The 13,747-nt window shown below is 42.9% G+C and overlaps 4 non-coding genes across 4 annotated transcripts; 3 read left to right on the forward strand and 1 right to left on the reverse strand.

Moving 5' to 3' along the window:
* On the reverse strand, positions 1-72 carry TRNAA-UGC. Its single transcript has one exon. It is a non-coding gene; the product is annotated as a tRNA-Ala (tRNA).
* A 1,170-nt stretch (positions 73-1,242) lies between these two features.
* On the forward strand, positions 1,243-1,314 carry TRNAD-GUC. The gene has a single exon. It is a non-coding gene; the product is annotated as a tRNA-Asp (tRNA).
* A 5,637-nt stretch (positions 1,315-6,951) lies between these two features.
* Positions 6,952-7,023, forward strand: TRNAD-GUC. The gene has a single exon. It is a non-coding gene; the product is annotated as a tRNA-Asp (tRNA).
* Positions 7,024-13,675: 6,652 nt separating this feature from the next.
* On the forward strand, positions 13,676-13,747 carry TRNAA-UGC. The gene has a single exon. It is a non-coding gene; the product is annotated as a tRNA-Ala (tRNA).

A 13,747-nucleotide genomic window follows, 5' to 3' on the forward strand; every position in this document is an offset into this window, starting at 1 on the left:
TGGAGATGCCGGGGATTGAACCCGGGGCCTCATACATGCAAAGCATGCGCTCTACCACTGAGCTACATCCCCCAAGCCGGAAAGCTGGGTCAATTCAGTCTATAGGAAACTTCTTAATTTTCTACCAAGTCTTTTTAAATTTTTTAAAATCTTTTTTTAATTCTGCTTGTAATTATAGTAGGAATAACAATGTTAAATCTCTACCCCACGGCTTTAACTCCCTCTTCCGCTACCAACTGGACCTCATCCCTGCATTTAAATGCTGTTTGGGCCTCCCCTTACGACTACAGCTGTCACTTGTCAGCTGTGTGACTGTGGGCAAGTCACTTAACTTCTCTGTGCCTCGGTTACCCCATCTGTAAAATGGGGATTAACTGTGAGCCTTAGGTGGGACAACCTGATTACCCTGTATCTACCCCAGCGATTAGAACAGTGCTCGGCACATAGTAAGCGCTTAACAAATACCAACATTTATTATTATTATTATTATTATTACCTCCACTAGCGAACTAATTTCATGATCTAGGCAGCCTCGCGTTTTGCAACGCAATTCTGTCCTCTGTCTCATTTTTTTCTCGAGAGGGGCGAGGCAGGGTTCGCTACAGCTGTGCCTCAATTCCCTCATCTGTAAAATGGGGATTAAGACTGTGAGCCCCACGTGGGGCAACCTGTTCACTTTATATCCCCCTCCCAGCGCTTAGAACAGTGCTTTGCACATAGTAAGCGCTTAACAAATACCATTATTATTATTAAAATGGGGATTAAGACGGCGAGCCCCACCTGATTACCTTGTACCCCCCAGCGCTTAGAACAGTGCTTGGCACATAATAAGCGCTTAACAAACGCCATCATAATTAAAGGAGGGGTATTTTTTAAGCACAATGTCAAGCATTGTTCTAAGCGCTGGGGTAAATTCAGTTCAATCAGCTTCGTGTTGGGAGGGAAAAAGCACTGCGGAGGAATGTGAAAGCTGGTAAATAGTTGGATCTTTTATTCAATGGGTAGATGGTAGTCAGGGTGGGGGGAGGACTTGATTTCGCAAAGGAAATTCAGGAAAAGGTAGGGAGAAACTACTTCGAAATCAGAAATTTCGTGGGAACAATTTAAAACCAGGGCTTAGAACAGTGCTTGGCACACAGTCAGCACTTAATAATACCATCCTTATCATTAATTGCACAGAAATAATATGAAGGTGGGATGGAAATAATATGAACAGATCTGGAGAGGGCCGAGCATGGCAGTTCCTCGTTAGTATAGTGGTAAGTATCCCCGCCTGTCACGCGGGAGACCGGGGTTCGATTCCCCGACGGGGAGGCCGAGAATTTTTTCTTTGAGGGGAATCTTGGAATATAATTATTTTTGAATTGAGTATAAATTTGGGAATAATTTTGGCCTGACAGCAAAAACACATGCTATTTCTTAATTCATTTTAATAATTGTGCTTTAAGATTTTAAAGCTAAATGCCAACCCCCAAATGTTGCTTAGTAAAAAAATTTCAGGGCTAGATGAATTTCAAACTCTTTGGTATTCCTCATGGGGGATTAGAAGCCACGTCCTCAGATTCCCCGGCCAGTGCACGTCCCACTCGACTATGCTGCTCCATGGCACCTTTTGAGGTCCTGTGGCCTGTCCTCAGTGTTCCATATGTTGAAGAAAAACTTGTGTGTTTATTTGAGGTGTTCCATTCATGTTTGTAGAACTTGGTAAAAGTCATTTGCTATTTTTTTTATGTGATTTCTTCAGTAGTTGGTTTGTCATGTCTTCAGCTATTGGTAGGATTTCTTTGTGTTGAAGGGTTTCATCTTCCACCGTTGAATGTAATTTCGGGGGATTAGTAAAGAAATTCATTCATTCAATAGTATTTATTGAGCGCTTACTATGTGCAGAGCACTGTACTAAGCGCTTGGAATGTACAATTCGGTGACAGAGACAATCCCTAACCACTGACGGGATAACAGTCTAATGACACTATCTTCTCAGGTTTCCTTCCTTGTCTGTGATGAGGTTGAAGTCAACTTCACTGTTTTTTGAGGTGCTATGTTAGTTTTTACCGAGCCATGTAAATTATTTCTTTTGGTGGCAGCCTGCAGAGCCTGGGATCTCTTCAGCTTTGGTATCCTTGATTTGCATATTAAAATATAGGCTTCTGTAAACCTCTCTTCTGTTAAGATTATGAAGTACTGCAAAATATTGCTAAAGCAATTCTGGTTTCGCTGCAAATAATGTTTTTAATCCCTCAGTCATCTGCATCTGTCCTGATGGCTTCGACTAGCCACGAAAATGTCTTGACAGCTACCTGGTTGACAGTGATGTAGGAAAAAAAAAAGCCCATTCAAAGTTTACATTGGAGATTTGGTGGAGTTCTTTGTTCTAACAGGGTTCCTGTATTGTTTTTGCGGAAGTCCTTGCTCCCCCTACCATCAAGGCTTCCGACCCCATCACTCTCCGAGACTGCCTTCTCTATGGCCATCAGTGAGCTCCTTATAATCAAGCTCAAAGAACTACTCTGTCATCATCCTCCTCGACCTCTCAAATGTTTGGGTTTTGGTTTTTTTTTTTTACTATGGACCATTTCCTCCTCCTCAAAACACTTGCAGATGGTGGTTTTGCTGACACACTACCAGCGTGGCCTAATGGAAAAAAACACAGCCCTGGGAGTACAAGGAACTGAGTTCTAATTCTGTTCTGCCGCTTCCTTGCTTTGTAACTTTGAGCAAGTCCTTTAACTTCTCTGTGCCTCAGGTTCTTCATCCGCACAGTAGGGTTTGAATACCTGGTCTCCCTCCGATATATACGGACTGCGAGCCCTGAATGAGAAAGGGGTGTGTCCGATTTGGTTAGTTTGTATCTATTCCACCTTAGTGCAGTGCTTGGCTCAGAGTAACTGTCCAAACACGCAATGGCATTTGTTGAGCGCTTGCTATGTGCAGAGAGAGCACTGTACTAACCACTTGGGAGAGCACAGTACAACGGAATTAACAGACATGTTCCCTGCCCATAATTAGCAAATACCACAACAGCACCACCACAGTAGAGGGGAATGGGGGTACTCACCCAAGTCTCCAAGTGCCTCTTGTCTCTGGGATGTCTTAGACTATCATTCCATAAAGCATCAACTCAGTGGAAAGAGGACGGGCTTGGGAGTCAGAGGTTGTGGGTTCGAATTCCGTATCTGCCATTTGTCAGCTGTGTGACTGTGGGCAAGTCACTTCACTTCTCTGTGCCTCAGTTACCTCATCTGTAAAATGGAGATTAAGACTGTGAGCCTCACGTGGGACAACCTGATGACCCTGTATCTCCTCCAGCGCTTAGAACAGTGCTCTGCACATAGTAAGCGCTTAACATATACCAACATTATAGACTCACTGTGGGCAGGGAATGGGTTAACCAACTCTTGTGCTCTCCCAAGTGCTAATTACAGTGCTCTGCATACAATTAGCACTCAATAAATACCAGTGATTGATTGATTAATTGACTGGATTAATTGATTGCCCAGTGTTGGTCTGGAGGAGAGGAGGGAAACTTGGAAGGTGGAGATTTAGAGATGGAGGTTCCACTCTTTCAGTGTTCCCCCTCCATCCCCTCTGCGCCACAAACCTTGGCTGAGTTTCTCTAAACCTCTATCTTCCTTAGAAATGGCTCTGTAGATTTACGCTGAAGGTATGCTCCAGGTCCTGCAATCATTCCAGCCTCATATTAGTCATCTGATTGCCACACTGATCCCCCCCGGGGCCATCTCATTAGGGAGAATTATTAGAGCAAAGGGAACCTACTCAACATCAGATTACTGTGAGATTTTGCTGAGCCTTAACATGCATTCTGTGGCTATCAGATGCATGTTGAGCTCATCATTAAGAAGGTAAATGAATTCCTTTGTGCAGAGTCAGCCAGAAAGAAAAATCAGCACAAAGATCTGAATAATGAAAGTTTACCAACTCCATAAACCATATATTTATTAAAACCTGTACCTGTAGGTGAAGTCTCTTCTTCAACAACCCCTTTATCCAGCAACCCCTTTCCAAAACCTTCTTGCCATATGTAACAATTTGAGAAGAAAAAAAGAAAGCTAAAAGTACCTGTGTGAATGTTATTTACATAATAGAGTGGGTTACGCTTAATGATTTTTTGTTTAAATCTCCCCAAGCCCACTGACTATTACTATAGGTATTTATTAAATACCTATTTGATACCAAACCTGGTTAAATGGAGGTTTTGCCTGGAGCAGTTTGATGTTGCAATACGACTGTTTCCCCTCCGTCTGACTTTTGATGTGGTGGGTGTTTTTCCACAATTTCTTGACTGTGTGCATGCTTGCTTCATGGGCTACGTAATGACAGTCTCCAGATTTCAGTCGAAGTGAGATGGGTTACGTTTCATCCCAGCTGGCAGAAAACTAGTTAGGATATTCATTCATTCATTCAACCGTATTTACTTAGCGTTTACCGTGTGCTAAGCACTGTATCAAACGCTTGGGAATGTACAATACAACAACAAATAGACACATTTCTGTCCACAAGGAGCTCACAGTTTAGAGGATAGATTAGAAACAAACTTTCAGGGCTCTTAACTGTGTTACCAAGAATGGACAATAGAGTTAAAGGACAGATTCAAACTGAATCACTGAAGCCAGCTTTACCTCCATTAGGGATGGGAAATGAATCAGACTATAAACAGGAAAGAATGAAATGGACCCACCGGAAGTTTTTGAGGGGTGGGGAAACATTTCCTGAACGTTTCTGTAGAAAAATGATTCGGGTAGCAGAGTGAAATATGGACTGGAGAGGGGAGAGACAGGAGGCTGGGAGGCCAGAAAGGAGGCTGATATCATAATCCAGGTGGATGATAATGATGGTATTTGTTAAGCGTTTACGATGTGTCAAGCATAGTGCTTGGATTACCATGAGTAGTTGGGTTGGAGAGGAATAGGCGGATTTTAGTGATGTGGAAACTAAAAGTGTCTGAGTGTTTAGTGAAGAAGGAACCGACAGGATTTAGTGATGGACTGAATATGTGGGTTGAATGAGAGAGAGGATTCAAGGACAGCACCAGGGTTACAGGCTTGTAAGACGGAAGGATGGTGGTGCTGTCTACAGTGATGGGAAAGTCAGGGGGAGAAAAGGGTTTGGGTGGGAAGATAAGTTCTGTTTTGGACATGTGAAGTTAGAGGTGGCTGGAGGTCATCCAGGGAGAGAGATGTCTTGAAGGCAGGAGGAAATGTGCAGAGCACTGTACTAAGCACTTGGAAAGTACCACTTTCCAAGAAGAGAAAAAGAAAGATCAGGGCTGAGAATGTTGATTTGGAAATCATCTGCATAGATAATGAAACATACCTTACCAAATCAAGAGCTTTAATTAAGTCAATAAGGACCTCATAAAATTTTGCCATGACCATGTTATTCTCAGAGCCAAGAATATGGAATTATTTCATTCATTCATGCATTCATTCATTCATTCAATCAATCGTATTTTTGAGCGCTTAATGTGTGCAGCGCACTGTACTAAGTGCTTGGAATGTGGAATTCGGCAACAGGTAGAGATGATCCCTACCCAACAACGGGTTCACAGTCCAAAAGGGGGAGATGAGACAGACAACAAAACAAAACAAGTAGTCAGGCATCAATACCATCACCCAAAGCACTTCTATACATAAAATAATAATAGTAATAATAATGGTATTTGTTAAACACTTACTATGTGCCAAGCACTGTACTAAGCGCTGGGGTGGACGCAAGCAAATTGGGTTGAACACAGTCCCTGTCCCACATGGGGTTTACAGATTCAATCCCCATTTTACAGATGAGGTAACTGAGGCACAGAGAAGCGACTTGCCCAAGGTCAAACGGCAGACAAGCGGCAGAGCCGGCAATAGAACCTATAACCTACTGACTCTCAGGCCCGTGTTCTATCCACTAAGCACAGAGCAATGTACTGAGCGCTTGGGAGAGTACAATATGACAATAACAATATAACAATTATTTGCACTAAGCTCTTTGTGGGCAGGGACTATTTTGTCATGTTATATTCTCCCAAGCGCTGTTCAGCACACAGTAAGCACTCAGTAAATACGATTGATTGCTGACTCGATTGATAACTGAATACTGTACAGCCCAAGAAGTAAAATAGTATATGGAAACTTAAAATTAATCAGATAGTAGCCGAAATAGCTCAGTTGGGAGAGCATTAGACTGAAGATCTAAAGGTCCCCGGATCAGTTTCGGCAAGGGATCTTTTGCTTTCATATTTTCCCCCCGCCCCGCCCTTCAGCTCTAAAATTAAAACAAATGAACAATTCGAGGGTTTACAGCCTCCCAAGAAGCAGCCATCCTGGCCTGCAGCCTGCCAGTGGACTTGCAGTGTAGTACAACCTCAAAAAAGAGGTAGCCACCTCAAGAGTGTACTTGTATCTACCCCAGCACTTAGAACAGTGCTTGGCACATAGTAAACACTTACCTAATACAAACATTAATGAATTAATTACTTTCCAAGCGCTTAAACCAGTGCTCTGCACACAGTAAGGCCTCAATAAATACGACTGAACCACGGAAGCCGAGCACAGAACTCCTTTTTCTGTGGAAGTTTTCCAGAGACGAGGGCAACAGAAAGAACCCAGAGGAAGTGTGGTTCTCACCTTTCCATCTAAGAATAATGAGAATATTCTTTTGGCTTTTATAATCTGGTTCATTCATTCATTCAATAGTATTTATTGAGCGCTTACTATGTGCAGAGCACTAGGCTAAGCACTTTCATTGATCTCCCGAAGTGGTTTTGCCGAACACGTTGGGATGGCAAACCTATTCTTCAACGAAAAAGAAGTCAGAATGCATCTGTGTTTCATCTAGTCATCTGTAACTACCCATACTTGACTTTAATAAACATTTTAAAACAAAACCTCGCTTTTTTAATGTATCGAACTTTAAAAGCACATTTTCTAAGGCCCTCCACCAAGTCATTCCTCGTTAGTATAGTGGTAAGTATCCCCGCCTGTCACGCGGGAGACCGGGGTTCGATTCCCCGACGGGGAGACTGCAGCTTTTTTTTTTTAATTTTCTTTACTTTTTCGGTGATATATCCTTAATGACTTCAAAAAACATAGAATATAGTAAATTCATTTTTGGTATTTCCATTTTTATAATAATAAAGTAGTCTCGTCTACAAAAAAGGTATAATGAAAACACACGGGTTTGGAAGTAAGAGGGCCTGGATCCTCTTCCTGGCTCTTTTCCTGGGATCCTTTTCTCACTCCCTTATGGACTGTGAGCCCCAGGTAGGACAGGGACGATGTCCAACTTGATTATTATGTACCTACCCATCCTGGCTCCGCCACTTGCCTGCCGTGTGACCTGGGGAAAGTCACTTAAATTTTCTGTGCCTCAGTTTTCTCATCTGTAAAATGGAGATTCATTCAATCGCATTTATTTAGAGCTTATTACGTGTGGAGCACTGTACCAAGCAGTTGAGACAGTAAAATACAACAATAAACAGACACGTTCTCCGCTCACAATGAGCTTACACTGTTCTCCCTCCCTTATAGACTGCGAGCCCCATGTGGGGCAGGGACTATGTCCAACTTGCTTATTATGTACCTACCCATCCTGACTCTGCCACATGCCTGCTGTGTGACCTCGGGCAAGTCAATTAACTCTTCTGTGCCTCAGTTACTTCATCTGTAAAATGGGGATTAAGAATGTGAACCCCATGTAGGACAGAGACTAAATCCAACCTGATTAACTTGTATCTACCCCAGGGCTTAGAACATTACTTGGTACATGGTAAGTGCTTAACAAGTATCATCATTATTATTATTGCTATTATTATTATTTTAGCACATAGTAAGCACTTAACAAACACCACAATTATTATTTTGTCCATTTGTCTCCCCCATTAAAATTTAAGTTCCTTAAGGACAGGGACTTCATCTTCTACTTCCATTTTATGTTCCTCCAGCACCTAGTATAAATGTCCTGTGCAAGTAAATATTGGTGAGGGTGAGATTGGTGATCATATTGAATTGTCACATATTTTAAAACCCTTGTTGAGTGTGTTAATAAGGGGAACTGAAAATGGTCACACAAAAGCCTGAGAGCAAAAAAATGATTGAAAGGCATCAATTAATCAGTCATTGTGCCGACTTGTTCATTCCAAGCGCTTAGTACAATGCTCTGCACATAGTAAGCGCTCAATAAATACTATTGAATGAATATTAACTGAGCATTCGCTCTGTGCTGAGCACTGTATTAAGAACTTGGGAGGGTACAACACAACAGAGATGGTAGACACATTCCCTAACCACAACAGCAGCAGCAGAGTGGTCTATTGGAGGTAGCACAGGAGTGGGAGTCAGCAGACCTGGATTCTAATCCCCCCTCTACCATTTGTCTGTTGTGTGACCTTGGGCAAATCACTTATTTTCTCTCCGCCTCAGTTCCCTCATCTGCAAAATGGGGAATTAATTCTGTTCTCCCTCCTGCTTAGATTGTGAGCCCCATGTGGGACTTGATTATCTTGTATGTACCCCAGCGGTTGGCACAGAGTAAGTGCTTAACAAATACCACAATTATTAGCATGCTTATGGTCTAGAGGGAGAGATAGACATTAATATAAATAAATGAATTACAGATAGGTACAAAGTGTTGTGGGTTGAGGATTAAGACATGGTTAAACACCGTCTCAAACCATGCAATTTAACAGTGGATAAACCAGCCTAGCAGGCATAAATCAGGAGAAGGTCTGCTCTCCTCAGCAAAAGCTTTAGTGAAGATTAGGTCATAAGGAAGGGGAGTCGAAAACAGAAAACATACATGATGTGAGAAAAGCTGATTAGCACAGTAAGGACCTATCCTTACTTGTTAACAATGTGGGAGGGTGTGTTGCTCCCACATCAGTTTTTTTCATTCACACTTATAAACAAGGATAGGACCCTACTTTCAGTAGCATCATTCTTTAATTTTGCCTTTTCTCAAAAAGCTCCTAGTGGACAGCGAATATGTCTACCAACTCTTATATTGTACTCTCCCAACCCAGCCTTTTCCTCTGCTTGCCCTCCCCACCCCATCGCTCTGACTCGCTCCCTTTGCTCTACTCCCCTCCCTGCCCCACAACACTTGTGTATATATGTACATATTTATAATTATAAATCAATTTATTTTTATTAATGATGTGTACATATCTAGAATTGTTTTATTTATAATGATGCTACTGAGGCCTGTTTTTTGTTTTGATGTTTGTCTCCCCCTCTTCTAGACTGTGCGCCCGTTGTGGGCAGGGATTATCTCTGTTGCTGAATTGTACTTTCCAAGTGCATAGTACAGTGCTGTGCACATAGTAAGTGCTCAATAAATGCGACTGACTGAATGAATAATATAGTGTTCTGCACACAGTAAACACTCAATAAATACCATCAAAAGAGTGGATGAGATCCTCTCAGAACTCCCCAGTTCCACTCCCCAAAGTCTTCTATACTCCCTTTAACGGGGCAAACCCTTCCAGGACAACATAGTAACCTCCAGTACTTAACATCCAGAAAAACCTATCCCATATACTTTAGCCCACGAGGCACTGGCAATAACCCTGGCCCTTCTAATCACCAGAATACCCAGGAACTTTCATTCAAACACTCTCACAAACACAGGCCCTCACTGCAGCCAATTTCCAAAAGTGCAGAAACTAAGACGGTAGCAGGATGGTTAGGTAAGATAACAGACTGACTTGATCAATGGGCTCTCTACAAAATAGGATAGCCACTGATGGCATTCAAAAATACAGGACACCTCTCTATATAACTCCCTCCAACACATATTTTATTTAGGGGATTTTTGCTTGCAAATAATCTTTCTTATTTTTAAGTGTTTGTAGCCTGTAAATGGTCATTCAGCAACTGATAGTAGCAACAATATTAACAAATAATAATTATAACGATTGAAATATTGAGAATAAGAATCAGTGTATTTTCCTCATGGGCAGGGGCATACACTGGGGCCTGTGATGCTCCCCATGTGCTTGGAGATGGGGAGTGGGGAAGTCCCATACTCATAATCCCCAGTGACTCAATCGATAAATCAAACAGTCATATTTATTGAGCATTTATTATGTGCAGAGCATTCATTCATTCAATCGTATTTATTGAGTGCTTACTGTGTGCAAAGCATTGTGCTAAGCACTTCGTAGAGTGCAGTATAACAACAAACAGACACAGAGGATTGTACTAAGCACTCGGGAGAGCACAGTATAACAGAGTTGGTAGACATGTTCCCAGATCACAAAGAGCTTGCAGGCTAGAGAGGGAGACAGACATTAATAAAAAATAAATAAATCACAGATACTGGGCCTGGGCCTCAGAGTGGGATTCTGACTCAACTGGGTCAGAGGAAAGCTCTCAACTCCATCAGCTGCCTCCCCCAACCTCCTTATCAGAAGAGCTATTCCAGGACTCCAGGCAGAACAGACCACAGCAATGCAGAGATAAGCTGTCACCCAGCTGAGACCAGGACTGCCTGCTCTGAATAAAGAGAACAAGCCATGACTTCCTACTCTTTTCAACTGAGCATGCTGTCAGATGGCCTCCTGCCCTTTTCCACTGCTCCAGAGCCATTTGTTACGAACTTTTTCTAAGTCCCTGTAAACACAGACACCACTGGGAAGTTGAGGACTCAGTGGCTGGAGCCAAGGTAGAAGGAGGCTGGGTGTTTAAAAATAAAAGTACTACACATAAAGGTGTTTGGTGCCAAATTAATTCCATGTTACTTCGGGCCTCCGCTGCCACAGTGTGGCTCACTATCTTGATTCTCTGACAGTAATAATAATGGTATTTGTTAAGTGCTTACTATCTGCCAGGCACTGTACTTACTATCTGCCAGGCACTGTACTAAGCGTTGGGGTAGATAGAAGATGAACAGGTCAGGCACAGTCCCTGTGCTCACAGGACTCACATAGGGCTCGAAGTCTAATCGCCTTTTTAAATTTGAGGTAACTGAGGCACAGACAAGTTAAATGACTTGCCCAAGGTCACACAGCAGGCAAAAGGTGGAGGCAGAATTAGAACTCAAGTCCTCTGACTCCCAGGCCGTAATCGTCAGTCTCCATTCTGATTCCTCCCCATGTCTGCACGCCCAGTCAGAATCCTCCACCAGTGCCCACCGTGACCCTTAGGGCTTTCTGCCTTAAAAGGTGCCAGTGATTCTAGAATGTGTTCTGTGGCCTTGTTTCTATGACTTGAAACTGAACCCCACCAAATCCTGGAACAAATTAAGCCCCCACTGTTGGATTCCCCTCCTGAGGGAGTAGGAGAGACGACAGCCTAGGTGGAAGTTAAGCTAAGGCAATATTCTGCCCTCTAGAGATCGCCTCCCTTCGGTGCCAAATGGACTCAACAGACATAACCGGACTGCGGGGCAGTTGGTAACCCTGTTCCATTTTTATTTTTATAGAAGCAGTGAGGCCTGGTGGATAGATCATAGGCCTGGGAGTCATAAAATTGTGGGTTTTAATCGGGATTAGATAATGGCATTAAAGTCTGCCACTTGTCTGCTCTGTGACCTTGGGCAAGTTACTTCACTTCTCTCTGCCTCAGTTACCTCATCTGTGAAATGGGGATTAAGACTGTGAGCCCCATGTGGACATAGATTGGGTCCAAATTTATAACCCTGTACCTACCTTAGCGCTTAACAAATACCATTAAAAAAAAAACAAAAACCTTTCCTTTTGGACTGACTACAGCTGCTGTCACAGCTCAGATCTATTCTGGTGGACGTGGCTGGGTTGACCTCTGGTTTCCGGAGATTTGGCAGAACCAGTAACTGACAACCTGACACGTTTGGCTCAGGGCAACTTGGGAAGACCGATTTAGTCTTTGGGAAGCTGATGGATAGTCTTTCCTACATGTCCGAAGCTGGGGTTGTGCTGAGAGAAGAGCCAAGGACCCTGAGTTCTCCCCCATTCAGTGGCAGCTGAAAAGATTGCACATGGATGTAGTTCTGCCATGCCACCTGAAGCACATGTCCAGTCAGCCAGAGTTCCTCTGGAGACTCAGCCAAAGGCATTAGAGCAGGCACATTGATAGGTCTGCTGGCCCTACAAATACATACCACAACCCTCAAGAGACTCAGCAGAACTAAACTCAATTCAAATACAGCTCCAGGAGACCATACTTCACTCAGGTGCATGTAGAGAGGGTAGATTTATATTGCCGGTAAAGATGGGAGAATCGAAGAAGGGGCAGGAGAAGGGAGGGATTGGAGAGGAGCAGGGGAGATTTGAGGGGAGGTCACATCTGATGGTTTTACAAATGAAGTTTGTGGCCAGGTCATTAGGGGCAAGAGATAGAGGGGTCAGGGGAAGGGTTTCAGGACGGATTGAAGAGTCTGAAACAGCTGGTATGGGCAATGGGCATGGAAGTCAATAAGGATGGAGAAATGATATTGCTGAGGGGAGGGCAGGTGAGAACGAATTTAAGGTGGATGAAACTGGCCAAAATTATATCTCCTGGGCTAATCTCTCATCTCCCCATACTATTTTCCCTCCCTACTGCATCACCCATTAACTTGAGTCCATACTCCATAAGCACTTGGGTACTCATCAACTCTCCAACCCCTCAGTACTTATGTGCATGTAATTATACTTGGTGGCTTCCCTTAGGGATAATTTATTTTACTATCTGTCTCTCCCACTAGATTGCAAACTCTCGAGGGCCAGGATCAAGTCAATTTATTCTACTGTAGACTCCCACTCTGCACAAAGTAAGTGAAGCATCATGGTCTAGTGTATAGAGCTCTGGCCTGGGAGTCCGAAGAGCCTGTGTTCTAATCCCAACTTGCCACAAGTCAGCTGTGTGCCCCTGGGTAAATCATTTAACATCTTTGTGCCTCAGTTACTTCATCTGTAAAATGGAGATTCAGAGTGTGAGTCCCATGTAGGACAGGGACTCTGTCCAACTGGATTCGCTTGTACAGTGCTGTACAGTGTCTGGCAAATAGTAAGTGCTTAACAAATGCCACACTTACTTTTATTATTCTTGATATTAGCATTAAGCCCTCAGTTAATAGAACTGATTGATTATAATCCATGAAGCAGTCCAAGGGATCTGTCTTTCAATATACGGTTCTGCTGATAGAGTGCTTGGGGTACAAATCATGTTGACTCCAGGCCGCCCATTTAAAATAACCCAGTTTCAAATGAGGCTGCGAAGTATTACTAAATGAAAGTTTTTACACAGGAAAAAAGCAATTTGCAACTGACAACTGTCCCATTTATGAAGGAGACTGTCATTTCAGCCTATCTGAATCAATCAATTGTATTTATTGAGCGCTTACTAGGTGCAGAGCACTGTACTAAGCACTCAGGGAAATACAATGCAACAGAATTAGCAGACACGTTTCCTGCCCATATCTGAAACCCAAAGAACAGCTTTTTCAAACCAGAGGATCTATAGGGCAAAGGTTAGTAGAGGAAACAAATAAGGGAGGGAGCCAAAACTCTAAAATGCAATTTTTTAAGGCCAACTACTTTGTTATGATTCAAAGAGCAGGAAAAGGTGGATTTTAAGTGAAGTCGTTTCAGCTTTTTCTCGAGATATTTTCCAGTTGAGATTTCTACAAGTCAACCAGCATAAATTTCACTAAAAATAAAATACCTGGAAATCTAAAGGCTGTGATATAAAGAGAGGAAAGTAACAGCTTATCAGGGGATGTAGCTCAGTGGTAGAGCGCATGCTTTGCATGTATGAGGCCCCGGGTTCAATCCCCGGCATCTCCA

Source organism: Ornithorhynchus anatinus, chromosome 2, assembly GCF_004115215.2.
Source record: "Ornithorhynchus anatinus isolate Pmale09 chromosome 2, mOrnAna1.pri.v4, whole genome shotgun sequence".
Taxonomy (NCBI): Eukaryota; Metazoa; Chordata; class Mammalia; order Monotremata; family Ornithorhynchidae; genus Ornithorhynchus; species Ornithorhynchus anatinus.